Genomic DNA, 27,845 nt, shown 5'->3' with positions numbered 1-27,845 from the left:
GTTTTTTTTTCGCTCAGTGGGAACAGGGCGAAAAGACAATACGATAGGAGAATCACCTGGTGCGGAAACCAGTGCTGCAGCTTGATCAGTTAAGCCAGCATGAGTGAATAGAAGAAATATGACGGCCTAAAAAGGCGAGTTAGCACAAACATTTGAGGGTAAGACGCGCTGATAGCGTCCCACCAAAAAGGCCTAAGGACGAGGCAATATTGAACTAGCCATTGATGTGCTGTGTTTCGCCAGTTTGGAGCAACTGTGAGCAACGTTGGGTAAAGTCTGTTTCGACCGCAACTGCTCGAGCTGAAAGCTTGGAATGACAGTCTCCAAGTAGTTGAGCACTTCCGGGGTCGTCAGCTTGGTGAGTTCGTTGTTTCGTTCAACCAACTGTATCGCTTGGGTTAGCCTATTTGCATACTTACAGCGTGATCCTTTCCTCGTCGAATTCTTTGTTTTGCGTTCCTTTCGACCACGTGTGTTGAGAATGGGTGGTTACGCGATCGTGGTAGCAGATTTCCTCCGCATCCTTGGCAGAGGTTTTGCCGAGTAACGCGAAAACAAAGAACGCAACTGTTACGACGTTTTAACAGGCGTTCAGGAAACCAAAGTCGTCTAACTTGGTCCGCAGCTCTCCATCATGACACGCCTCAGAACCTACTTGTAGGTTGCCTCCGCGCGTTAAACGCGCAGTACAGGAACTGCTTCGTTTTATATTCCAATTCAAAAGCCGCATTCTAAGGACTGGCAGGGGGGAGGTCAGGGCGTAAGTTACAGAATTTAGTTCGTGATGGTCAGCGCAAACAAAAACAAGGGACAAAAACAGTGGGCCCGGCATAGCACTTCTTTTTATGCCATATTTCTTTTCGCGCTGACTATCAGGAGCGTTAAACCAACGGACAAATGTGCAACCTTACTGCAGTTTTTGTTCGTTGAAATAAACTGCACCTCGTAGAGTATGCCTGTGTTGCAGCATTTCTGTGGTATTGACAAAAGGACTTGTGCGCGATGGCTGGTTCACGGGCGTTATTTTAGTAGTCGGCAGTGTAAAACCTTGGCCTGTCAATTGTTACGCCGGCCTGCGCAATATGCAAGCTACGCGGCCCTAGTTTTCACAGGTTTCTGCAACAATAAACTTGCACCATTCCTAAGCGAGAACTTACCTTGCAGTTTCTAAGATTTTTGGAAGATAAAAAAACGACATGCTTCACTTGCAACAACAGGGAAATATGGGTGGTTTGTCGGGCATTATTTCAAAGAGTTCGAAAGGACGATACTAGGCGACGCCCACACAGGACGGCCGACGACTGACAATTGAATGTTTTATTCATACAGTCAGCGCTTGTTATGTGCCGTGCTCTTCTCCCTCGGGTCTTTTCGCGCTGTTAAAAATGAGGCTTCTCTTGGTCACGCCACCGCTAGCGGGTTTTGAGGAGGCGTAGAAAAATATCTCGTAAATTGGGGCCAAGTTCGCAGACGGGAATCTATATGGAGCGGAATTGTTTTGTCCATTACATGTCCGTGTCGAATTGTCCGTTTTGGGCGAGCCCTGATTGGCGTTAAGCAGACCATATGTGGGGCGTAGCAGCAGCAAAGAAGGGCGTCTCTTTCTGTGCATCGTTTGGTCATAGGCTTAGAAAAAACAATTATGTCACGGTTGAATTTAGGCGCTAAATGGACATGTTTTACACAAACATAACTGATAATTCCGCCCGTGGTAAGCTGTATTTGTATGAAATACCGCGATCAACTGGCTTTCTCACTGACTGATTGATTAATTGATTGATTGAATAATTGATTAATTTATTGATTGACTGATTGATTGACTAATTGATTGATTGGATTACTGAGACACTGGTCTTGTATCCGAGTGAGTACGTGTGTGATTTCAAGAAAAAATGGATCGTTAATTTGAGCACTGCTGATAGCGACAGGTTAAAATTAAGCTTTGTTCGTAATAGCCAGAGTGTCGAACCAAAAAAAATACCGGTTCGGTTACGGTTCTCGTTCAGGCGAAATCATTTCGTTCCGGTTCAGTTCCGGTTCGACAAAATCATGTACCGAACCGGTTCGAGAACCGGTTCGGGAGCTTGAACCGTTTCGTGAACCAGTTCGATGCATTGAATTGTCACTGAAATAAGAAAACATTTAGTAGTTTAAAACGACAGTCTAATCAACACCAAACAAAAATTCAAAATGCTGCTGTTCCCCAAGGGCAGTGGCGAAATGCAAAGCAAACTTTAAACAATTACGAGTTATAAGAAAAACAAATGAAGTGGTGACGATTCATCGCCTATTTTCCCGCCCAGACTTATGTTATCCTAGCGGCTATTCATAAAGCCACGGCCAAGAGATATGACAGATATGACGGTGAGATATATTTTCTGCCCTTTACTTTTTTGATGAAACCGCAATCGTCGCTATGCAATCGCCCACCACGCAAACAAACCTTGAAGCCTTAAATGTAGGCCTGCGCACTAGCGCGTTTCAATACCAGCCCTTAATACCAATGGCGCACATTTTGTATATTTGTAGCAAAACAGAAAGATCCTACAACAGGTACATAAATACTGATTTGATTGATTGTCGGGTTTAACGCGCCGACGCAACGCAGGCGATGAGGCGCGCAGTAGTGGAGGGCTGCGGACTAATTTTTACCACCTGGGGATCTTTAACGTGCGCCGAAATCTTGTACACACGGGCGTTTTTGCTTTTCGCCTCCCTCAGAAAAGCGGCCGCTGCGGCCGCGAATCGAACCCGCGACCTCGTGCTCAGCAGCGCAACGCTTTAACCACTGAGCGACCACGGCGTGTGGCACATAAATACTACCAACGAATTAGATTATTTGGTCAACCTGAATAATTTGTAGCTGTCACCTTATCGAATGTGTTGGGCACACTTTTGTCATAGGTAAGCTTTAGTTAACGCTCAGTCGCTGCATTATTGCTCGGACCACTGCAATTCCTTTTGCGATAGCTATGCCGGATGTGTGCATTACAATCAGTATGTCTTCGCACCGCCTGACCCCCGCCCATCGTTTCGTGTGCTACATTGCGGAATCTTATAACAGGTTAGGCTGTTACAAAATGAAAGGGAAATTTGACACGCGGAGCATGAGATGGGACTTTTTTGAGTAGACGCTCTTTAATTCGTGCGCAGCAGTACTCCCCTCAGAACGAGTAGCAGTAGAAGTAATGTAGGGAGTTAGTCAATCAGTACAAGTGCACCTTCGCAAAAAAAGGAGATCTGGAAGTGACAAAACTGCAGAACAAGTAGAAAATATGATCGCTTGTCGAATGGGACAGTGTGAGGTACCGGCCTCACTTTGTGCACGTGTCATCTGCTTTATTACTGTTGCTGCTTCCAAGACAAGGCCGAGATTGCAGTTTCTTGCCAAGGGATTAAGTGCGCACCTTTACAGTTTTCCCTGACATATCTGTTTGTATTTTCCCCGCACGGGGCACCTTGAGCAATCTTGGTGACGGTACTGGCGATACCGCGGACCCCGAGCCCCCAAACATAAGCTGGATCCAACCGTGGTGATGTGTTTTTAAGGTGAAGGGTAGAAACCTCTAACGGTGGCCGTCGGAGCCCAGGTCAAGCTCCGGCGGATGGGCTCCCTGTCTGTTTACCAGGCAGGGAGCTCCGGGACCTCCTCAGCTATCAGGATAAGGTTGTGGAAGAAAGTACCCCCGTCTCCCTGCTTTTATACTATGCTTTATGGTATTGTCTAAAACCCCCCCCAACCGTGATCGGTCCCTGAAAAGGGGCCGCACCGAAGTATCCTTTCCTCCGTTGCCGTCGTTAACCTTTCCTGAACCGGACCATTTTTCTCGATTTCTTGTGATGGAGTCCCTCAATCCAACCCACCCTCTTGCATCTCAGTCAGTCTTCTTGATCGCCAAGTATCTTGAAGCCATAGTAGGAAAATCGTATAAATGCAAAAAACAAAGGTCTGGTGAACTCTTAATTGAAATAAATGACAAGCAGCAGTCTGCAAAGCTTCTAGCTCAGACTAGACTGGCTGATCTTGACATCCGGGTCACACCCCATCGGAGCCTCAACAGCTCGCAGGGTGTGATATCCGAGAAAGACCTCCTGAACGAAACCGATGCGGATCTCCTTGCCGGCTTGAAGGATCAGGGCGTCACTGCCGTGAGACGCATCACCATCCGCAGAGACGACAAGGAGATTCCCACCAAACACATTATCTTGACTTTCGACCGCGCAATTCTTCCACAATACATAAATGCAGGTTTTATCCGTTGCTCCATCCGTCCGTACATCCCGAACCCGCGGCGCTGTTTTAAGTGCCAGCGGTTCGGGCATGGTACGAACTCTTGCCGTGGCCGAACGACGTGTGCAAAGTGCGCGGCGCACGATCATCCGAGCGAGAACTGCTCAGCCGAAACTCTCACTTGTGTAAACTGCGGGGGGCCGCATGCGGCATACTCCCGCAAGTGCGAAAAATTTCAACTAGAAAAGAAAATCATCAACATTAAAGTCACTGAAAACATCACCTTCCCAGAGGCGCGAAAGAGGTTCGCCTCTTTCCCCCTGGGGAGGTACGCCGACGCGGCTCGCCGGGGGGCGGAGCGGCGTCTCGTTTCCACAGGGACCCAGTTCAGCGAGTCTGACCTGGTCCCTCGCCCGCCCCCCCCTGGGTTGCCTCTGGCAGCCCAACCCGCCACCACGCCGCTTGCTGAGGCAGCAGCGGTTGTGGTGGCAACCTCTTCCGTCGGGACCGGTGCCGCTCCCGCCTCTGTCTCCCCGCCCTCCAGTGCGTTAAAGGGTACAGAGGTGATGGACACCACGGGCCCCGCACCGGTTCCCACCGCCACCGCACCGCCTGTGCCACCTCTGGCGCCCCGGACGCCCTCGGCGGTGGCGGCTCAAACGAAGGGCTCCCGAGGGGGGGCCAAGTCCAGGGGGCCCGGTCCGTCGGGCACCCCTCGGACATCCGACGACGAGATGGATGTCGGGCCGTTCCTGCCTGCAACGCAGCGCAAGGAACGCGTCCCGACGCCAAAGCCTCCTGACAAGCCAAAAAAGGCGAGAGTCACAGCCCCGAAAGACGACACATAAACAAACACACACACTCCAGTAGCTCTCACACTAAATAATGGGAAGAGAAAACATAATTCAATGGAACTGTAGAGGCCTTCTTAAAAATCTTGACGATGTATACGAAATACTGCATGCTAATCAGCCAAGTGTGATGTGTCTTCAGGAGACGCATTTGAATTCCAAGCACACAAATTTCTTAAATAGGTACATGGTCTTCAGAAAGGACAGGGATGGCTGCACACACTCTTCGGGCGGTGTAGCCATAATAGCCCGGAAATCCCTAGCATGCCACCCTGTCGCTCTCAACACCGTCCTTGAGGCTGTAGCAATACGCACAATAATTTTTAATAGGTTGATAACGGTATGCTCCATATACATTCCTCCTGATGTCACACTTTTGAGCTCTGACTTCGAGGCGCTGGTCGACCAGCTACCCGAACCGTACATCCTAACAGGCGACCTTAATGCACACAACTCTCTTTGGGGCTCCTCCAGAACGGATGCCCGATGTCGCCTGTTGGAGAAGTTTCTTACATCCTCCGGAGCATGCCTTTTCAACAAAAAACAGCCTACATATCATAACTTAGGACACAATACATACTCTCATCTTGACTTGGCTATTGGTTCCGCAGTTCTCTTTCCATGTCTTGAGTGGGGTGTGGGCACGGACTCATATGGTAGTGACCATTTCCCCACTTCATTAACGTATATAGGTATAGGCCCGAGCAGTCCATCTTCCCATAACAGGTTTAATGAATCCAAAGCAAACTGGAGTACATTCACAGAAACATCTAAACTACACCACACAACCATAAAACACCTACACGTGGAGGAAGCCGCCCAACTCGTCACGGCGCACATCCTCGACGCCGCCGAAAAGTCCACTCCCCAGGCCTCCAGTGGGTCCCGCAGCCCAAGGAGGCCCTGGTGGAACGAGGACTGCAGGCGGGCGCGAGAGGCCCAGAACAAGGCGTGGGGTGTCCTTCGCCGGTACCCCACGTCAGATAACATCATTTCTTTTAAACGGGCAAAGGCTTTTGGAAAGCGAGTGCGTCGTGAGGCGAAAAGGGAGAGTTGGCGCACATTCCTCAGTTCCATCAACTCGTACACTGACACACATAAAGTCTGGACACGAATACGAAAACTAAAAGGACAACAGACACACAGCCTGCCCCTGGTTAGTACAACAGGGGACACACTGGAAGACCAGGCTAACACACTTGCACAACACTTCGAACACGTGTCCAGTTCAGCACACTACACAAACACTTTCATGAAACACAAAACATCTGTAGAAAAGAAGTCCCTGCGTGATAACAACAAGTCGCACACTTCTTACAATTCTCCTTTTTCAATTCATGAGCTGAAGGTTGCTCTGAGCACATGTAAGCCTTCAGCTCCAGGTGCAGACAAAATCACATACACCATGATACAACACCTACACCCAGACACTCTTGAAACACTCCTACATCTATACAACAACATATGGCTTGCGGGGCACATTCCTCGCTCTTGGAGGGAGGCTATAGTAGTGGCTTTCCTGAAGGAAGGAAAGGACCCTTACTCTCCCGCCAGTTATCGCCCCATTGCCCTGACAAGCTGCCTGAGCAAGCTCCTCGAGAAGATGATAAACAGGAGACTCGTGTACTTCTTAGAGTACAACGGTCTTCTCGAGAGCTGCCAGGCGGGCTTTAGGGCGGGGCGATCTACCAACGATCAACTCGTTGCGTTAGAGTCTTATATCAAAGATGCTTTCCTCCACAAGCAGTACTGCATGACGGTCTTCTTTGATCTTGAAAAGGCGTACGATACTGCTTGGCGGTACGGCATCCTTAGCGACTTGAAGTCCTTTGGCATGTCGGGTAACATGTGGAACACGCTTGCCAGTTACCTCTCTGAAAGAACGTTTCGCGTACGAGTTGGAACTGCACTCTCTAGAGTTCATGTGCAGGAAAACGGTGTTCCGCAAGGTGGAGTTTTGAGTTGCACGTTGTTTATTGTAAAAATGAACTCTCTTCGGAAGGCTCTGCCACCAACCATTTCCTGCTCAATCTATTTAGACGACGTGCAATTATCCTTTAAGTCTTGTAACCTGTCTATCTGCGAGCGCCAAGTCCAGCTTGGTGTTAACAAGCTAGCTGGCTGGGCAGATAGCAACGGTTTTAAATTTAATCCAGTGAAGTGTACTTGTGTTTTGTTTTCGAAAAGGCATGGCATTCGGCCGGATCCAGACATCAAACTCAATGGTGTCTCAATTCCAGTCAGAAATGAACACAAGTTTTTAGGTGTAGTCCTTGACGAAAAGCTCTCGTTCATTCAACACATAAAACAACTTAAACATAAATGCTTAAAGGCCATGAATATACTCAAGGTTCTCTCCCACTCTTCATATGGGGCTGACAAACAACTTCTTTTACGTGTTTTTACCAGCCTGATAGGTTCACGATTAGACTATGGAAGCGTTGTTTATGGGTCAGCAAGTAAGACATCCCTCAAAATGCTGGACCCAGTGCTTCATCTGGGGCTCCGGTTGGCATGTGGCGCCTTCCGGACTAGCCCGGTGGAAAGCCTCTATGTGGAGTGTAATAAGTGGAACCTACAACGTCAGCAAGCATACACAGATCTTCTTTTTGCTTTTAAAATTTCATCTATGCCACACCATTCTTTTAAATCGGCTTTTTATGATACGTCTCAGACTCCACTACTCCTAAACCGACCATCGTTCTCTGCGCCCTTCTCTTACAGAGTTAGAGAGGAAGCGTCAGAGCTTTCTGTCTCCTTTTTAGACACCATACAAAGTTCTCAAACAGATTTTATAGCACCATGGCATCTCCGCCCTGTATCATGCGACACATCCTTCACACATGTAGATAAAAACCGAGCTCCCACATGTGCGATTCTGCAGCACTTCTTGTATTTGCAGCAGAAGTATCAATTTTCTGAATTTTATACGGACGCCTCTAAAACTGCCACCTCTGTGTCCTGCGCGGCGCATGGGCCCGGCCTTAATGTCACTAGAACTCTTAACAGTAATACCAGTATCTTTACGGCAGAGGCTAATGGTGTACTTCTGGTTGTTAATCATATCCTTCAAAGTCACATCCCACAATCCATTATATATACAGACTCCCTCAGTGTCGTGCGGGCGTTGTCGTCATCAACGTCTTCAAAAAATCACGTGGTAAATCTAATAGTCAAGGGTATTATGTCGGTGTATGTACGCAAATTTGAACTGGTTCTTTGCTGGGTCCCTGGCCACAGTGGTATAGCCGGGAACGAAGCAGCGGACCGAATGGCTGCTGCTGCTACACTCTCGAATACAGTAGACATAACCACATTACCCTACACCGACGTGAAACCACACATCAGACAACAACTTCGCAAAACATGGCAAACGCACTGGAGTGAACAAACAGACAACAAGTTACACGTAATAAAACCACACTTGGGACCATACACCACCGACACACGTAATAGATACACTGAAGTCCCCTTGGCTAGATTACGGATAGGGCACACTCATGCAACGCACTCGCACCTTCTCACGGGGTCTCCAAGACCTCTGTGCAGCAGGTGCGGAGAGGCCCTATCCGTGATCCACATCCTCATACAATGTAAGGCACTCGACATTACACGACGAAAACACTTCCCACAACTACACACACGACATATTCCACCACACCCGTCATACTTCTTAGGAGACGAAGCCATGTTTTCTGTTCAACGCACCTTTCAGTTCCTATCAGAAGTTCACTTTTTACAACTCATCTCATACCACCCATAGTTTTACCCCTGGTCCTATACACCAGCCACCTTATTTATTTTTTAACCACTCTTGTTCTTCACCCTGGCCCTTTATACCAGCCGTGCTCATAGCTTTTAACTGATTTTATTTCTTGTTCTCACCTCATCAAATCACTTTGTGTTTGGCGCTCTTTGCCCATGTCGGCCTTGCGCCAATAAAATCAAACCATCATCATCATCATCTGTTGCTATTTTTACCTGTAAAAAACGGAACTTGTCCACTGTACTGTCCTCAAAAACTGACCACGGAACTCACTTCCTTCGCATTGGTGACACGTTATAGGTTGTGAAAAGCAGGGCAAAGAAAAGTGTAGAGCAATATCCAAATTTTGGTACTTTTTTAACTTATTCGGTTTTACTTACTTTTTGCGTAATATTTTAAAACAACGTGACTTGCCTTTTCTTTTTTGTTGTTTTCCGTGTGACACAATTTTTAAAAAACTGTCGCATTTGATGCCCCGTGCTATAACTCTGCTCCGAGGCGCAGCTTATGTTGCAGGCCTGTAGACTTAACTAGCTGGTGATATTAAACTTGGATCAAAATATCGATAGGCGGGCGTTCCCGATTTGTCTATTTCAGAAAAACGGTCTTGAGGAACGAAGATCAAACCCGCCGCGGTGGCCCAGTGGCTAAGGCGTTGCGCTGCTGAGCACGAGGTCGCGGGCTCGATTCCCGGCCGCGGCGGCAGCTATTGTGATGGAGGCGAAAAGCCAAAATGCTCGTGTGTACGAGATTTCGGCGCACGTTAAAGATCCCCAGGTGGTCAAAATTAATCCGGAGCCCTCTACTACGGCGCGCCTCACCGCCTGAGTTGCGTCGGTGCGTTAAACCCAACAATCGAGGGATGGGCGAATAGTGAATTTGCGGTTCGAAGCGAATTTGAAGCGAATAGTAATTTGGTCGAATTATTTCGAATCGAATAGTTCGAACAGTACACATCGCAAATCACAAAGAAAAATAAGCAACTTCTTACCCGACTAACACGATGACCTGACTAATGTACACAATTTTTACTAATAATTAGAACTCACGTAGGCACAGCATTGTGTAAAACTATTACCAGTTCAACATTTATTGCAAAATCACACACACAGCTGTCCTTTGCTGTATTAACAAGTTGTCATGAAGAAATGCCTGTTGCGCCACATGCTCTAGGCTCAGCAGTTTCCGCCGGCTGCTCATTCACAAGTTTTCGTGGAGAAATACCAGTTGCTCCACATGCTCTGGGAGCAGCAGTTCCCGCCGGCTGCTGACAACATTTCCTGCCGTTCAGAAGAGCCTCTCACTCCTCGCCCGTGTGGCAGGAATCGAGAGATACTTTTGTGCCACCCTGGCCAGCGCTGGGTACAGCCGGCTGCCATGGCTCTTCCACCACTCCAGATAGCCTTCAGACCGCGGTAGCACAGGGGTGTCCAAGTAGTCTGCCACTTGGCAAGAAACACTGTCGTTCGCACACTGCTGCACTACACTAGAGCTTAGCGAAAAAAAAACTCCCCACAGAGTGTTAGGTGGAGGCTTCTTCATGTCTGGGCAAGGAGATGTCTTGCCACAATCTTCTGGCACGAACTCAGTTGCTGCAGCTATAAGTGTGGCTTTTGCCCACTTTTTTTTTACTCTTTTCAGTGCAGCAAATGTCTTTGTAGCGAGGGTCAACTAGCATGGCATTTGCTGGAACAAGTGCCATTTTTACGTCGGGAAACCTCGTTGCAATGCTTCGCAGAAGGCTCCTTGCAAATGATGCTGCCTCCTCACCTTCTGGACATGCTCACGCAGCACCACTTCTGTGCAATGGACAAGAGGAATCACTTGTGAAAATTTAGGGTAGCGGTCTGCGCACAGCTCGGTCGTTGCTTGGTCCAGGGGATGCAGCACCTTCACTGCTGCAGCCATTAATTTCCACTCTCTCGAGCTCAAGTTGTCCACATCAGACTCCAAAGTTCGAGTGATATCGGGGCACGGAGTTCGACGAGTCTCTCCATCATGGCATACTCGCTTTTCCAGCGTGTGGGGACGTCTTGAATCACTTCGTGCTGGGCCATGTGCATGTCCTTATAGATGTCCATAAGCCGTGCACGTGCACGCGCGCTTCTTTTGTAGCCACCTACAATTGATCGCGCCTTGGCACAAAGGTGGGAAAAACTGACCACTTCCCTTTTGGCGTCACTTATGCACAGCTGCAGGGTGTGCGCAAAGCAGAGAAGTCCCGACCAGTTGGACTGGGCGACCGCTGAAACAAAGTTCCTGCCGTTGTCAGTGACGACAAAAATCGGGATGTGGTCGGGCAGGCCCCAATCATCAATCACGTCTCGCAGAAACTGAACTATGTTTTCTCCAGTGTGCTCCAGTGGCATCGCCTTGCAGACGAGGGCGTACGCGTGCTGTCTGAAGTCGCGATCCATCATGTGGGCCGTAACGCACACGTAGCTGTCCCCGGCCATTGACGTCCACCCATCTGTTGTCAGAGTGACGCACTCGGCACCACCGTTGTCAAACACGTTCCGAACGCGCTCCTTCAGTTCATTTTTCTTGGTCGCGTACAAACTCGGGACGACTGTTCGCGAAAAGGTCTTCCGCGAAGGAACGACGTACTCCGGGATTGCACAGCGGATCATGTCGATGAAGCTGGGTTCCTCGTCCACGCTGTATGGTTGCAGGCCGCGGGCGATGAATGCTCCAATCTTCTTCGTCATCTGGGCTTTTGCAGATGACGGCTGAAGTTGCGTCTTAAACATACTGGCCACGGTCGCCTGCGATAACAGCCCTTTCGCTTCACTTTTTTTTCGGCAAGCCGTAAAGCTTATGTAGTTCCGTGTATTCCTTCTGCATGCCCGGATGCCGTTTCAAATGAGTGACGAGGGTCGTAGTCGTACCAGTAGGGGTTTTCAAAACAAGTCCGCAGGTGTTGCACTGCGCTTCGCCTCCAGCAGGCATTTTCAGGAAAAAGTTCCATATGGGGTTAGCGAACACGCGCTGCCCAGACACAGGCGCGGTCGACGCCATTTCCTCCAACGACTGCAGCGACTGCCGATAGCGAGATAGGCCAAAGGACCAAAGACTGTGTAGGATAAGCGGCCGTATCCACCACGTGAATCAATACGGTGACAAGCCTAAACTAGAGTGAACTAGAATTCTAGTTCACTCTACCTAAACGTCAGAAAAAGAAAATTGATGTCGACACCAATGCACGGCAGCTCACGCAGTGAGCTCGGTAGGCTCGGTGAGCTCCCGTATTTATTCTGGTATTTACTACATTTTAATTTACTAAAGTCCAAGTAGATACTGAAAAAAAATTACAAAAGTGATGAATTGATTTACGTTGGAGGATTTATATTCCAAAGCAACAAGTGCTTGCCGAAATGGGAAAGTTACACGCAGTCGACTCCAGGGGCGGTATTCTCGTAACTGTCCCTTTTGAAAACGTCCCTTTTGCGTCCCTTTCATCGTGACGTACTTCCGGTTAAGAGGTGGACGTTGGCAGCATGGAGGAAGGTTGGCAGTAGGTTTGCCGCGCTTGCGTTACGTCACTTCCGGTTGTTGGCTTTTAGCCAATCAGGACTCGCCAAAAGGGACACTTTTGAAAGGGACGCAAAAGGGACAAAACTCGAGAATACCGCCCCAGAGGTTAGCGCCGCCTAGAAGCTCCGCTAAAAAAAAAGTATTCTAGCCACTAGTATCTGCGGCCGTAGCCAACCAAAGCGCAAGTGGCAGGCCGCCCTTTTGAATAGGCTCGCGCAGTGCGGCTGTGGCGGCAGTACAAGTTTGCCGGAATTGGTGCCGCTATGTTGGGAGAAGTGTTATTTCAGTGCCGCTTTTTTTTTTTTAACGGAAAGTGTGCTGGCGGCCGAGAGCTTCGTCGAACCTCTAGGCAAGGCAACAACTCGGCAGTGCCGGCACTGATGATAGAAATGTCCGCGTTGGTGGGTATTGAGCCAAGCCTGGGATAACATCTCGGAAAGCTTGACCGAAAAGCTTGGCTTTTAGCTGCCTATTCGGGAGCACCGAATAATTCGAAAATAACGAATACCTGCATTCGGATCGCAGCGAATAACGAATAGAGAGCTATTCGATTGAATATTCGACAACGCCGAATATTCGCCCATCCCTAATCAAATCAAATCATCGAAGGGAGATCGAGGTCACTTGTGGTCAGCAGCGAAACGGCGTAGCCACTGAGCAGCTCCTGCGGTCACACTTGTCAAGCGTTAACAATTTGCAGGTATCGGACCTTTTAAACAAATGATGAAATGCAAAAAAAGTTTGCACACATCGGGTGTGGGCTTTCGCTGTTGCGCAGTGGAGCACTCCTGCAGCCTGATTGCTCCAATAAAGTCGCAGCTAGGGAAAAGCAAATTCGTTTTATATCCCCTGCAAGCTGCCGAGAATTACATTTTGTTTGGTCAGCTTGCACGGCGCTCCCGCTTCCACCAGCAACAGACCATTGCTTCATTGGTGCTCATTCATTTACCCTGTTATTACAGAGCGTGATAGTGTTCAATTGTCTGCCGGGGAATGTGCGCACGCGGGTACAAAGTTGATGGTACGTGAAAGAAAAAACGACCTGAATTGCATTGCCTGTGCAATATCAACAACGCAGGGTCAAAACGTTTCGGCATTAACCGGTAACCGTTATTTCGTTTTTCGGTTCAGTTGCGGTTCGGGTTCAGCGTGCTCAAAAAATAACGGTTTGGGTTCGGGTACAGTTCCGGCAAAAATACCGGTTCAGTTCCGGTTTTCCATTCGGTTAGGTTCCGGTTCGACAGCCTGGTAATAACTGGTAGCTTTCCTGCGCTATACTATCGACTGTGCTCGCTCTCCACCAGCATTTCAATCTTGTTTTAGTCACTGCGGCAGCCTCGTAGCATAATTTCTCTGTATGGCTTTTATACACTACAACTTCCCGATTCTAGATTTCCCCCAACAACTTGATGCATACAATCACATTCTAATACAACGTCAGGAATCGCTTTTATTTCCGTTACCATGCCGCATCGTCATCTTGAGTATATTTCTCTTCAAAGGCCTTTGCTGTCAGGGAACCTGTTCTAACATTAAAAAGCAAAGCACTGCTCTTGGCCCAAGGACGCGAGTTCGATTCCAGGCCGCGGCGCCGGCAGTTGTGATGCAGGATAAAATCGAAAATGCCCGAGTGGTCGATATTTAGGTGCGCGTTAAAGATCCCCAGGTGGTCAAAATTAAAAAGGAGCTCTCCACTACGTTGCGCCTCATCGCCTGTGAAGCGCTGGCGCGTTAAACCTATCAAAGCCCTGCTCTTGGCGTTATCCTAGACATTGTGGTTGGGATTGCTCTTGAGTTAGCGAAATTTACTTTGAATTGCGGAGGTCGTTTTTTTTTGTTTGTTTGGGTCTGACGGAGAAACAGGAACGCCTGCCATAGCTCAGGAGTAGGCTAGTCATTCGAGAAAAGGTCGTGGTAACCAATCCTTCGCCTTTTACTCTACACAACCCACCTGCGTAGCTCAGCCGTAGCTTTGCCACGTGGAACTCCCGCTCGAGCACCGTATTCTAAACGTGGCAGGCAGCTACCAGAAGAATTTTCTGGAAAGTCATTCGTGTAAAGCAAATTGGCATTAAAAGGCGTGTTTTCGCAACCCAGTCGTCATAGACCACCAATTTAGGCGGAAGCTTTCGGCGCTCTATAATCATTTGCCGCTCGAAAGCTGTTTACTTGCTGACAGATGCTTGTGCTGCGTTAAGGCTGCTCTGGCATACCTGTAATGCCTCCAAGGCTGCATCACCCGAAAAAGACATAGGGCGCTGAACGAAGATAGCACTACTTTTTTCCGCTGGAATGTGACACAAAACAGCTCCTAATATTTGGGACCTTCTAGTTAGTCGGTTCATTGGTAGTGGTTATGTGTGCGTGCGGGATGGTTATTGCAAACGAACAAGTCAAGTGTAGTTCAAAGCTCGTTTAAAACTACTCTTCAAGTTGATGAAATTATTTCGGGAAACATTCACTGATTTTGTTCATAAACGTATTGCACAGATGAAGATAGCTCTATTTGCTGATATGTACGCTCATGGTAAAAATTGACAGCGGCAAAGCACATTAACGAACGATGGTTGAGCCAGCTGCTTCAAACAAACAGCGTAATCTATATAAAATTGCCTATCGCGTCAGCTGATAATGGCGAAACAGCCATTTCTCCGTTGCCCTCTTTCGCCTTTTCTGCATGCTGCCGGCCTCAGCGCTGTCTAGAGTTCCTGTATAATCGCTTAGCGCAAGAGTTGCGCGTCTGATTGCCACATGCCGCGGGTTCCAGTTCGACAGAAAGCCCGCTTTCAGTTCTGCGCACAAGACCCCGTAATCAGTCAGTTCTGCTCAACTGGGCATCGGCGGTTGTGGAAGCGGCGGCAGCGGCTCAGCTGATAAGCAGCCGAGAATCGTGCGCCAGTTTTTGTCTGGCCGATCTTCGCCACTCCTCCTCGCCGTTGCCGCTGGCGCGGCGACCAACATGCGAGAAGGGTGGCTTTCCCGCACGGCCTGGAACTCAAGATGGCGGATGGACGCGCTACTCTGCTCCACTAGGGGAGTTATATACATGAACTCAAGCGCTGTCCGACGAGCAGAGCCGCATACCAGAATCTGTACGAAACAACTTACATGTTTTGTCCAGCCTTCACTAGGGGGAGGGACTGCTACTCCGTGTTTAGGGCCCACAGAATGCTTAGTTTGTTCGCTGAACAAAACGTTCACAACAAACCGTTGCGAACAAAACGTTCACAAAAGGTTAACAAGAAAACATTAAAAGGTTCACAAAAGGTTAGAGAGAGAGTGTGTGTTCCTGGAGATCCGCGCTGCGCGTGCGCGAGGAGATTGGATTGGATTGTACTTGTTTGGATTCGGATTGAAACGGAGTGGATTGGATTGGAATAAATTGTATTGTATTCAATCGGATTGCAGTGTAAATCGTTTTAGCAGCAGTAGGCACTCTCATGGGTTATTTACGGTAAGAACGATCCTAACTGCTTCGCCCACTCGCCATGATTCGCTTTGCGGAGATGCGTGAAATATTTTACATGACCGCGGCAGGAGTCCACAATACGAGGCCCCGCACCGTCGGGGCGTAATGTGGGACAAAGCTTTTCGGAAAAACAGTGCGCGCGCTGCGTGAAAGAGAACAAGACACGTAGAATCATCTCCTTGCGACTGATAAAGGGAATGATATTCAAGTGGCTCATCGCCATCCCCAGTTCTGCACCGAATTCAACTGTTGTTTAGGCATGCCGCCTATAGCAGCCACCGCAACGTGCTAGCTGTCCCAGCGAAACATAAAACCAGGAATGGCTGGAGACGCCACCTCTGAGGAGCGAAGCGTCATGGGGGGGAACGCTCGCGCGCACCAACATCAAGGAGAATGGTGAGAAGATGAAGATGCACGATGCGGCGACGGTGGGTGGTTTCCAGTTTAAATATCTCAGGTAATATTTATTTCTGTAACAAATTTCTTGCGGGAGATGATTGGTAATAGATTACTCTACTTGGTCATATATACAGTATTTGTCAAAATTTTGTGGGCCACGGCGACCGTGGCCGGAGCAAGCGCGCGGCCGAGCAGGTTGCGCTGAGCTTGCCGTAGTGGGCTGGTTACGCTGCTAAAGAGAGTGAGGGGAACTTCTGCGCTTCCTTTCGTACTATGGCTGGCGTGATAAGTGAAGCGGGGCTGATTTTTCAGAGCAGGCGCCCTTCGCTTCAGCGGAGGCACTGTGCGCAGCGCTTGTCAAAGAGGGCCCACTACAAAAGCAAGAGCAAAAGTTCCCCTCGCTCTCTATAGCCGCGCAACCAGCCGACAGCGGCAAGCGCCGCGCCCCTGCTCGGCCGCGCCCCTGCTCCGGCCACGGTCGCCGTGGTCCACAAAATTTTGACAAAGACTGTACATCCAGGTATCGGCGGAGGGCAGGGGTCATGTAATTAGAATAAGAGCGTGTGCGATCAGAGAATTATACGCGGCGCTGGCCGCATCGAAGTTTCCTGGGAGTGTTCCCCTACATCGGCAACAGCGTCGAGCAATGTCTCTGTTTTGTCTTGCAGTAAAATTGTGAGCGCCCTCGCTGCGCAAAAATCGAGCAATCGCTCGACAAACTTGATTTTGCCGCGTTCAGGCACGGCAATTTTTTGTAGCCTAAGCTACACTGGCCGAGGTTGAGCAGTTTCGAGTGGACCTTGAAGGGCCGTGCTGCGAAAGCGCGGGGAGCATTGGATTGGATCGGGTTGTTTTGAATTGAATTGGATTAGATTATCCAATCCAATTGGAGTACGGATGGGAAGATAATTGGGTCTGCACATTCGCCGGTCTGCGCATTCCAGAGGAGTGACGTCATAGCCGCGGTAGATGCACTGGCGCCGGTGCGTGCCCAGCTGTGCGCCTCCGTTGCGCAGTAGCCAAGTCTGACGCTGCGCCGGAGCCGCTTGATAGCTGTTTCACGTGGCTCCTGGAGAGCCGTGCTGCGCATGCGCGAGGACCAGTGACTGAACCGTACCGGACTGGACTGGATTGGATTGGAAATCGTTTTAGCAGCAGTGATAATAAGCTAATCCTAGACAACCAGGGAACCTAAGAATAACCTGCTGAACCTTAGCTCACGCTACGTATTGGCCTCGAGGACATACCGTGGCGCCACATACCAGTGACGTCCCTTGTAGGACGCCGGGTTATGTTGTCGTCTGCTAAAACACATTTTGTGTGCTTATCCGCCCGCAGGTATTTTGTTGCAGCTACCGTGTGCTCCTTCCTCGCAGTTCTGGTGCAAATTACAGAAAAAACTTGTCTACATACCGATTGTCCGGGCGAGCAATCAGCGACTAGCTTGTTTCCGGCGACACCGCCACGGCTAGGTAGTTGTTACCACCGCCACCGACAGCTCGTACGCAGCCAGCTAACGCCAAAGACGATCCAATTGGTGCCGAGAAAAGTACGTTGTTAATTAATTATGAAATAATTGCGACGTGATGTGTACGAGACTGTGTGTGCCAAGAAAACAGACCTTTCAGGAGCTACGGAAACGTGCCGCTCAGTTGTGATCTCACCACGCGTACTGCGCGCATTGCCTGACTGGTAAATCAATGACTACGTGAGAACGGTGAGCCGATTGCTTCACCGAATATGCTTAAAAAGGCTGGTACGATCTGCAGTTTGGCTTAAGCAATGCCTATTTCCTCTCCAATGTTTTTTTTTTATATTTATGTCGTGATTTGATTAACGATCACTAGTATTCGGTTCGGCGATTTGTTTACTTTTCGCGCGACAACTTGTCCGCAATGTATGACTGGTACTAACTCGAGTTTTCAACGCCTTCGACTGGGTTTAGATGTGCATATGTAGATTTTTAATTAATCCCTCGAAGTGGAAATTTATCATTGCACCAAGGGCTTTTGTCTGTTCACAATGAGCCTGCGCCTTTCTGTAGCATCAAGTTCGAGAACTCACGACTGCTCACAGAAGGCGCGGCTGTGTACGAGGCGAAGCACGTCGTACGGTAATGGGGAGGTTTAGAATAGGGGAACCAAGCGTTGGGGCACCCCAAGAAGTTAGAGGACCGCAAAGCAACACGCTTGCGCGCGGTGAGTTTTAAAAGAGGGTCTTCCCAATAGCTAGCTCGCCGCCGGTTTCGGATTCGCGTAGTCCCATGTTGGGAACTTTAGGCTTAGTGTAACGGCAGATATTTCATCGCCGCTATCGTTAGGCGCGAATGACAGCCCCTAAAACAACTTTTCACGACACTGTCACCCCCTTTCTAGAAAGTGAAAGTTTGTATTCGCGGTGACTGTCATTTAAGCGATTGATGATCAAGATACCTGCCATGGCCTCGGGCGATTTTTGCGCGCAGGTATCCCGCCCTTCGGCCGCTCGCCGCACCATGCGTGAACGGGCCAGAAGTATTGAAGGTAATAGCGCACAGAAACGGGGACAAAGAAAGGAACACACGGATAGGCGCTTGTCCGTGTGTTCCTTTCTTTGTCCTCGTTTCTGTACGCTATTACCTTCAAAATGAATCAGTTCCAACTAGGCCGGCTCGCAGTGATGGGCCAGAAGTGCCAGGACCGACGTCCGCGGCGGGTCGGCGTAGATCGCGGCAGAAATTTGAGCATAGGATTGATTGATTGATCGATCGTAGGGTTTAACGCGCCGACGCAACGCAGGCGATGAGGCGCGCCGTAGTGGAGGGCTCCGGATTAATTTTGACCACCTGGGGATCTTTAACGTGCGCCGAAATCTCGTACACACGGGCGTTTTTGCTTTTCACCTCCATCAGAAAAGCGACCGCCGCGGCCGGGAATCGAACCCGCGACCTCGTGCTCAGCAGCGCAACGCCTTAGCCACTGAGCCACCGCGGCGGGTGAGCATAGGATTGAAAATCACACCTCCTGACACTACCTACCACAATTTTTCACCACAGTAACATCCAATTTCGCGAATGCGGACCTCCTCTTCCGCGATCAGTGTGATTTTAAAAACGCGGCAACAATGTGTTGCTGCCACGACCTGCATCAGTTCGAGCCACCGGCAGGCAGGCACGGTGGCCGAATGTGCGGAGCGTTTGTACGAGCAGTACACGCTTCATAATTTCCTGCTTCATCCATTTCTTGCGAACGACAAGCGGAACCTAAAAATTTAGTTCGGGGATCGTCGTAGCGTACAATGTTGATCCGGGAAAGGAGCCGCAGCTTACGCTTACACCAGACTCGGTCGCATACGCCCGCATACACCATCACGCTCAAGTGGTTTCCAAGCAGCCTACCACGGTTGCCACGGTTATAAAGTTCCAATCAGGTAAAACTGCGCTTGACGCACTGATAATTAGCTTCAAACGCTGAAAATTATCACGAAAATAAACGTAGAAGGCGCGTCCGAAACGAAATGTCACGCGCTGCAAGTCAACTAAGCATCAAGGTAGGAACAGTAGGAACGGGGGAACGGGGATCCTGCAAGTGACGTCAAAACGATAGCAGCGCCCACCCCTCCAGTGGTGGCCCTCGCGGCCAATATCCTGGCATAGCCGAGCTAAGGCAATGCTGTTTTTTTTTCGAGCAAGGCTTTTGTTGCCTGACCTGTGGCGTCATTGCGAATAGCCCTGTTTCTCCTCGCCCACTCTTTCTCCTTGGCGGCTGTTCATGCGCAAAACACAGGTGCTCCGTTTCTCGGGATACAGGGCGCCGTTCTCACAAGTGGCGTGGCACACCAAGATAAGACATCAATGAACCAGCGTGACATGCACATGGTGTGAGCGCTGTAGAGATGGTTTTAGAAAAACGGTGACAGGTATGCCAATTAAAGACAAGTGCAGTTGTAGCGCTGAAACAGTCTTATAACGAAAGCTGCGTAGATCCTCGTGCGCTTCTGTTCTCTTCTGGATACAGCAATACGTCGACACACGAACGCTTTCAAGGTGAACCCCGCATTAAACTTGTGTATCCACCACACGACGCCTATGTTCTACTTCAGCCTCGCGATGCCGTCGGTGCGCTGCTGTTGCAGTCTCTTTTCGGTGAGAGATCCAAGGAAAAATGTGGGTGAGAGGGGGGTCGTGGCTCGCTTTATCAAATGTCGTGCTTTGAAGATGCGCGTTCCGCTGCTGTGGTAAACATTTTAACGGTGTATTCGCACCTAGGAACCAGGCACGATTTCAACGTTCCTCCTCTCCACTGCGACAGGCTTGCACCAACTTCATTTCTAGCAACGTATGCGCGTATAACATTCTCGAGAGCCATCTATGAACTCTAAGAATGGCTTTCGGCATTAAAGTGACTATAATATTTATTGGTGGATTTATAGCAATATTCCAGCAGCGCCTTCCTCTATTTCGAAATCTTGAGGGTCGGACCGACTCTTACGTATTGCTTCGCATTTACAAACCAGAACGCGGCCTTTTCACAGGCGGGCTCAGTGGCTAAGGCCTTGCGCTGCTGAGTACAACGACGCCGTTTCGATTCCCGGCCGCGGCGGCCGCTTTTCTGTTGCAGGCGAAAAGCAAGAGCACCCATGTGTTCGAGATTTCGGCGCGCGTTAAAGATCTCCAGGTGGTCAAAATTAATTCTGAGCCCTCCACTACGGCGCGCCTCCTCGTCTACGTTGCGTCGGCCTGTTAAGCCCTACGTTGGATCAATCAATTAAATCAATCTTTCTCGCAGGGTTCTCCCATAGCACACCTCTTGATCTTCGCAGTTTGGTCGTGGTTATTATTCGGAGGGAAGTTTAGGTACGCCCCGAATGATGGGCGCTGGGTACATAAGGACTTGTGGACATCACAAGTTGAAGTATACCATCATCATCACCAGCCTATCTACGCCCACTGCAGGGCAAATGCCTCTCCCATTAATCTCCAATTACCCCGGACCTCTGCTAACTGCGACCAATTTATCCCCGCGAACTTCTTGATCTCATCTGCCCATTTAACTTTCTGCCGGCCCCTGCCACGCTTGCCTTCTCTTGGGATCCACTCCGTTACCCTTAATGACCAACGGTTATCTTGCTTTCGCATTAAATGCCCTGCCCACGTCCATTTCTTCTTCTTAATTTCTACTAGTATGTCCTTAACACGCATTTGTTCCCTGACCCACTCCTCCGTTCTCTTCATGTCCCTTAATGTGACGCCTATATATATATATATATATATATATATATATATATATATATATATGTATATATATATATATGTATGTATATATATATGTATGTATATATATATGTATGTATGTATATATATATGTATGTATATATATATGTATGTATGTATGTATATATGTATGTATGTATATGTATATACAATACAGAAATAAGAATTGCCAGTCCAGTCAAGAATGCCAAGAAATGCAAAGGGGAGCATGCGGTTGGTCATTGAAATAGATAAAGAATTTCGAAAAAAGAAAGTGGAGAAAGTATGCCCTCTGCGTGACATCCGAACCCAGGACCTCCAGAATACCGATCTGTTGCGATGACCACTACGCTACCGCCGGGCTGTTTTTACCCTCCACTTTATCGGGTATTTATGTTAAGGGATTTTGCTTGCCGGCGCTTTGGGGTGGTAGCCAGCGTCACTCGGACTACTCGGGGTGAAGGGGACCTTCTTTTTTACCCCGGGCCGTCACTCGAGTGTCAACGACATGTCGAGAGTGGTCGACCAGAGTTGAACCCTCTTAAGCTACCTGTGGCACCAAGACTGCCAGAACAGAGACCCTTGCAATGCATGTAGCGAATCGGAATGGGAAATGACGGGCTTGTAGAAACATTGTCTCCACTTTTTCTTTCTTTTAAGTCTTTATCTATTTCAATGACCAACCGCAGCCTCCCACTTGCTTTCCTTGGCATTCTTGACTGGCAATGCTTATTTCTGTATTATTTTCCATGAGCCCCTCATTTCCCATTCTGATTCCCTATATATATATATATGTATATATATATATATATATATATATATATATATATATATATATATATATATATATATATATATATATATATATATATATATATATATATATATATATATATATATATATATATATATATATATATATATATATATATATATATATATATATATATATATATATATATATATATATATATATATATATATATATATATATATATATATATGGCAGGTAATGTGTTCGATTTCCACAATACGCCATTGTATTTTGATGGATTGTGCAAAAAGGGGGGTGGGGGGTCCCCATCCACCACCCTGTAGGTAGACACAGGTAATGTGCTGTAATTTCTTTGTTTGTGGCCACCCGTTCTTCAGCGTATGGGACGGTGTTGTAGAGGGACGAACTGTCTACGGGCTCGGATGGTGAGTTTTCCAATCTACACAAAAACCATTGGCACCGGTCTTAAATGTTCATATGAGTCCGCACAAAGGAATTCTGAGACACATTTTAGGCAAAATATAAACACATTACTTGTAGGACGAATGGCTGATGTTTGCTGTGGCAATGTAAAAAACGCGAGAGAATGGCGCCAAAGATCCAGATAAACGCGAACATGAAAAGAACCGCATTCGTACCCCTGCTGTTCTTTACAGAACAAAAAAAAAACACTGTAAAGAAAGGTGTGCGCTACGCTAACAGATGGCTCCTTTGCAATGTGAATGCGGCAAAATTTACTTGGTTTGAACAAACTTCCACTGAATGTCTTGTGATGAGCCCAGCGGAACGGGGAAGAGAGGGAGGCGTGGGAACGCAGTGAGGATGAGCTATGTTGCTGCTGAGGACCCTTTTCACTACAGTTTCAGTGGAGTAATCAGATATGCTACGAATAAAACGATAGTCTTTCTTGGCCTACTTAAACCCAGAAATTGAGGTCTGTCTGTCCATCTGTCTGTCTGTGATTCAATTCAGCCGCCCAGCCAAAGAAAAAAATGCCTGCGCAATAGTCTCATATAGTCCCAGCTAAATCTACCCATCTAAGTCCGGTGTAACGTTCATACTTGTCAACATTGTTGAAGAAGAACAAGACATTACGCAAATATAAGACAACAAATTAATATAGACGTTATATTTGCAGTGTTCCTTTATAAGAAATTAAACATGCTTGAATTTTGCGAAATTAAATACTTCATCAAACTGCAGAAAAAAAATTCACTCCGCCGTCGCCTGCTGTCGCACGCGCCACTAAAGCTTCTGGCGCCATTTTAAGAAATCAACCGGCAACAGTTACGCAAGGTTCCACTAGATAGGTTCCACGTTCTGCTTGCAACGCACGTGGAGTAGGGAAACGCGGTTCTATAAACGTTTAAGTAGGTGGCCTCGATTCACGCGCGTCTTCGCCGTACGGCAGCGTTGGCATCGAGTCACCCGGTTTGGAGCTGTGGAACGCGGGAAATTTAATATGATTTAAGCAAACCTTTGGCGTCTTTACCTTGGGAGGAGCGCGACGCAAGAGAAACATGAGAGGTGAGCGGCAAAACGAAGGAAGGGATTTACTTGGCAAAAGTCGATAAAGACTATCGTCTTTTGACGACATTTGCAACGAAAGGAGCAGATACGCGGCCAATATTTTTATAGGCCGTTCATACGCGTGCCGACTTTTTGCTGGTCTTCTATTACGACCACTTGAAATATCGAACGTTCCAATGCTTGTCGTTGTTCAATTACGTAAACGCGTAGACATCGGGAAGTGGTTGGCTCTATTCTAATGTTAGGAAAATACGAAGGTGGCTGGACAATTGCGCTGTTTATACAGCTGGTTTGAACTAGAGGCGCGGTTATATTTACTAAGGTGGACCAACAGAACAAAAGGCAAAAGTTGCTGTCCTTAATTTGTACACAGGTTCAAATTAGGAACGGTCATAGCGCATGCACTACAGCGCTTCGCCGAAGCTACGGCTTCGCATGTCGGTTTGGGCGCACGTTTTGAAAGGAGATTGCGCTGAATGCGTGACATCGCCCGCATTTTTTTCACGCTGATTGTTTGTCGTCGCTCCACTCATTTATAACCAGATTAAGCGTGAAAAATCGCCGAAACGTCTCACGCCTTGTTTAAAACACTCGCAGTGGGGCGTACTCAGCTCTGTGGCAACTTCCGTTGCCGTTCCAAAGTTGTACCTGACTACAGTAAACTGTTTTACAGCAGGGATAAGTACACCAGCTATGTAAATACGTGGCCTTGATTGCGGCACCGTAGCAGAGCTTCTTTTCAGAAAATGGGGTTGCACTCTACCTATTGAATTTGCTTCTTTAATTTTCGTGAGCATAAAATGTAAATGCCCCAAAGATTTATTTTAAATCTGTTTCTTCTTTTTCTGTTTCTCCCATCTCACAAAGGGTCCGCCACCCATCGGCTCAAGAAAACGCTACAGCCACAGCGTTCACAAAATGGAGGGCGATCGTCATGGCGGTAGCTCCAATACTCCCCGAGATATTCCTGAAACCGCTGACTCTACGCACCGTGGCAACACTACGAGCGGATTTGTTAATGCGTCGGCAGATACCTCTTTCCCAAGTGAAGCTTCTACGTGCGGCGGGAATATTCAAGCTCCACCGAATTCGCCGAACGTATTAACTCACCAGATGCATCCCCGTTTGAATGCAGGGGGGTCATTGCTGCCTTCGGATACCCTTATTGAATGCAGGCAGAAGAGCTGTTTTGAAAAAGAAAGGGACTTTCACTCCTTGGCTTTCCAACCCGTGATGCAATCCCCGCAGCCGGTGGCACCGCACTTCTCACCCGAGGGCTCTCAGGTCATCCAGAGCGCCGATGTAACGATGGGGCTTGAAGGTGCGCACAGTGCTCCCGCTTATACAACGAGCCCATTTTTGCATTCTGCAGACAATGCCCAGATGTATTTCGTACAAGCCGCAGTGGCCTCATACCAACAGCCGATAATTCAATTTCCGCCTGGTATGCACGGGATGACGATGGTGCCTACCCAAACACAAGTGCTAGAAGCACCGGCCCGTTACTTGGAGCATTTTCCCCACTATCAACCTCAGGTCTTCCTTCCGGGAGATGCACTTCCCGCTGTTGCTGCACCGATACCGCACGGCTCTGGACAGCCACATTTAGTGCAGCCTGACACTGGCTTTAACGTGGCAGTAGGAGGGCAGGGTACCCACATCCCCGCAACACGTCCAGGTCCACCAGGAAGAGGCTGTTTTCAGGTTCCCACCTCCCCTATGGTAGATAGCCGTACCGGCAGTTATGCTGCAACCCTCGCTGCTTTGCCAAATCTAGCACTTCAGTACTCAATGTCTGGGGCACCACAGGCACAATCAGGGGCACAGTACTCTGGCAATGAGAATCCGCAACCTCCATTCGAGAACACATTGCATGGGCCAGCCCTGCTGCTGCTACAACGTCAGCTGGCTCTCACGGCGTTGCAAACACAATACGAGAACCAAGGGACGCTGGTGAACCATGCACTGCCCCGCTCCCACACCGAGCCGCAAAGTCCAAGCCAGCGGGCTTACTTCTCGACGATGCCTTACTACGAACGACAAAGGATTATTTCCCATGAGCGCAACGCTGCAGTACTGGCGTGGTTGGATGATTGTGAGCGGTGGAAAGTAAGTGGGAACGCTAAACCTTCACCAACTCAAAGTACCGGAGGCTCCAGAAGCGCCACTTTGGGATCCTCGTCAGGAGCACGTGAACGGACGCGCAAAAACCAAGGTGCACGGCGCAACCCTCAACAAAGAGCACCTGCTTTGCTCAACGAGCCCCCTCAGCGCCACGACCCTTCTCCGTTCCAGGCAACCGTCAGTAGATGTCAGCGGTCGTGTCGTTCAGGTGATGACGTCAAGCAGGGCCAACGCCGTCAACAGTCAGAAGGGAACACATTGGAACAGACAGTGCTCGAACCCAAAGGCGGACAGGTGTGGAGCCACCAGGCTGAACCTGAAAAGCAGCAGTTTCCGCTGAGTCAACAGAACAGAGGGAAAGAGCGGGGTCAACCCAAAGTTCCACTACTTGGAAGCGGACGACGGGGATGGAGTACGTGGGAATGGCCACCGCAGCAGTCCCAAAGTCGGCCGGGGGTGGAGAACGTCCCTACGGCCGTAGCTGGTCAGCGCACGCAAGGAGGAGCGGTAACAGCTGCCGGAAACAAGGGCAAGGATCGAAAGGACCCACTCAAATGCTCCCGAACGACTACACCTCCGCAGTTTGTATCAGACAGAAAACTTGCAGAACATCTGATAAATGAACCACCGGCGAAGAAAGAGATCAAACGACGGAACACAAATCTGGACCAAGAGCCGTCTGTAGACGACGAAACGGATTACCGGCGCCAGCAGAAAGCAGTGAACTCAAATAGACACACCAATGAACTGTTCCATCTTGTCGAGAACACAACAGCGGAAAACAAAAACGGTGATGCGCTAGAAGGCGATCAGGCCACGAGGCACATTAGTAACAACGTCCAGGTGGAGGAAAACGAAACGGAAGTGCAGAAAACCATGTCCGATCAAGAGTGGTCCCTGCCGGGAAAGCTAGCTGAGTTAACCGACGAAGAGAATACTTCGTCTGATGAAACCATTGTCGTGACAGAGAATGAACATGAGAGCGAGTATCATGACGCCGCAAGGCAGCATCACCGCTGCGTCCAGACAGGGGAGTTTTCTGGGGAAGCGGACAAGTTGGAGACCGTGTCATCACCAGAACACCCTCGAACTGGCTCACCTGAAACATTCTACGTTTTGTTCCAAGACTGGCCAAACTCCGCGGAGAAGAGTTTTGTGGAACAAGAGGATGACTATCTTCGCTTCACGTCTCAGCAACCTCGGCTTCAATCGACTGTTGCATTCTTCCCGACGAAAGAGCGGCCAAGTCCACCGAAAGAAATCTCAGTCCCAAAGGACGAAGTATTCACTCGTCTTGAATTCAAGCCCAGCCATTCGCCGGGGTCGTCCTTCTGAGACAGCTGCAATCACGAAAACTCATCCTGTGAATGTATGCTACCAGCTATACTCGTCGTAGCTGTGGCAAAAGCAAACATTTTTCACTGGCCGCTGTGAACAATCGGCGAATACGTATGGTCATTTTATCTTACAAGTTTTAGACATTTAACAACCAGTAAAAGCGTTGGATTATGTAAGCTTTTTTCAGTCAGTTGAGATGTTTTAGTAGTGAACTTGTCTGCTAGACGCGCGACTTCGTTTCACAATCGCGAGACCACGTTAGCGTGTGCTGGTGTTAACACAACTAATTCTGTTCGCTTTTACGACGTTTGTTCTGACGTGGTGTTCGTCACCGAAAAAAACTTAGCTGACAGGCCAGCGGTGTTGGGTTAAGCGCTCGTGGAAACATGAGCGATCGCCTGAATGAACTGACAAGACCACAGCAGGCGACTACGACCAGTGGAGCATTTATAAGCGCAGATTTATTGCTTGACGCCGTATGCAACGTTAGAAATGTTACAAAATATGTCCAATCCCTTTTGCTTATAAGCTTGCTTGACAGCACTCTGTGCCGAACGAACGCTGCAAATCTGTTGTAAAAAATAAAGGTGCATGCGGA

At 48.7% G+C, this 27,845-nt stretch overlaps 1 long non-coding RNA gene and 1 pseudogene across 1 annotated transcript; one reads left to right on the top strand and one right to left on the bottom strand.

Annotated features, from left to right (window-relative positions):
* The first annotated feature begins 22 nt into the window (after positions 1-22).
* On the top strand, positions 23-27,845 carry LOC144141095 (uncharacterized). The gene is made up of 2 exons (XR_013316429.1): positions 23-358; positions 24,653-27,845. It is a non-coding gene; the product is annotated as an uncharacterized LOC144141095 (long non-coding RNA).
* Positions 9,892-11,507, bottom strand: LOC144141811 (zinc finger BED domain-containing protein 4-like; annotated as a pseudogene).

This window comes from Haemaphysalis longicornis, unplaced genomic scaffold (assembly GCF_048455015.1).
Source record: "Haemaphysalis longicornis isolate Haplotype H1 unplaced genomic scaffold, Haemaphysalis longicornis Haplotype H1 scaffold_6, whole genome shotgun sequence".
Taxonomy (NCBI): Eukaryota; Metazoa; Arthropoda; class Arachnida; order Ixodida; family Ixodidae; genus Haemaphysalis; species Haemaphysalis longicornis.
Note: the sequence above shows the minus strand (reverse complement) of the source record. Positions and strands in the feature narration are given on the sequence as shown.